Here is a 1204-nt window from a genome sequence, read left to right on the forward strand (position 1 = left end):
TTGGGGCCCGTGAAGCCGCAGCACTCCAGCTGAAACGGAGAGTCTAGTTCAGGGTTGGGTGGTGCATGTCCATTACGGTGTGTCACGTGGTGTGTTACGTCACGTGGTGCATGTTCATGACGGTGTGTCATGTGGTGTGTTACGTCATGTGGTGCATGTTGACGGTTCACGGCGTTTTTCAAAAATGACATACTTTTGGACGAGGCGGTACACGTAGCGGAAGATGAGTATTACACATATACACACACCACGGCACACACCGCACAACACACACACACACACACACACACACACACACACCCATGTATACACACACACCTACATATAAGCGAAGGGAGCGAGTGGCAGCTGGCGGCAGGCGGTGGACAAGGGAGCGTCTCGCCCTCTTCAGCTTCGCCGGACGCGGTGTCGAGCCACGTGATGCGCCGGCCGGTGGTTCATCCCTGCCCCAAAATGTACACGCAGGTGTTGACTGTATAGCTGTTTGTGTCATGTCACGTCGCGTTATCATGCCGTGAACTTATTTGTCACAGGATGAACTCGTGTCGAACTGACACACCACGGTGTGACGTGTACCACATAAACATATTCAGGTCTTCGGACAGATTAATGTAATTAACATTCGACAAAGTACCTTGAAATCTAGGGCGCACCTATTTCCTAATTGCTTCAAAGCCGACATAAGGTTTTCCATGCAAATGTAGGCAGCCGGGCGGAGGGACCACCTGTTCGGTCGGCCGCGGCGGTCCATGAAATCCAGGGAAATTGGCCTCGATGGGGAGCACTGCGGCCCGTAGATGATACCCGACGGTGCTCAAGAGTGAAAGGAAATTTTCGTCGAGAAACGCTGTGAAGAAGGAGCTTTCGAAAGCTGGAGAAGCGAGGCAGATGTTAATTAAGGCAGCAAACTTTGCTGATTTTTGGAGTAATCAATAGAAAATATCCACAGCCAAGGTGCTATGAACTCATGGGCCGTCCATTTCCTAAGCCAGTGCACACATGTTAACAGGAATGTTGTATCCGATTTGCTTGTTGCTGATGTGATCAAATAGTGTTACGGTTTACGCAGGAGATGCGCTCGTGGCTCCTTGGAGATCAGATCCGGTCTATCAAATCTTTAAATGGAGTGGCTATATGTTGACAACATGGATACCATAGTTCTGCACATGGCTCCCTCATGGTGAGGAAAATCATTTGAATTTGA

Source organism: Pollicipes pollicipes, unplaced genomic scaffold, assembly GCF_011947565.3.
Source record: "Pollicipes pollicipes isolate AB1234 unplaced genomic scaffold, Ppol_2.1 Scaffold_7231;HRSCAF=8579_pilon_pilon_pilon, whole genome shotgun sequence".
Taxonomy (NCBI): Eukaryota; Metazoa; Arthropoda; class Thecostraca; order Pollicipedomorpha; family Pollicipedidae; genus Pollicipes; species Pollicipes pollicipes.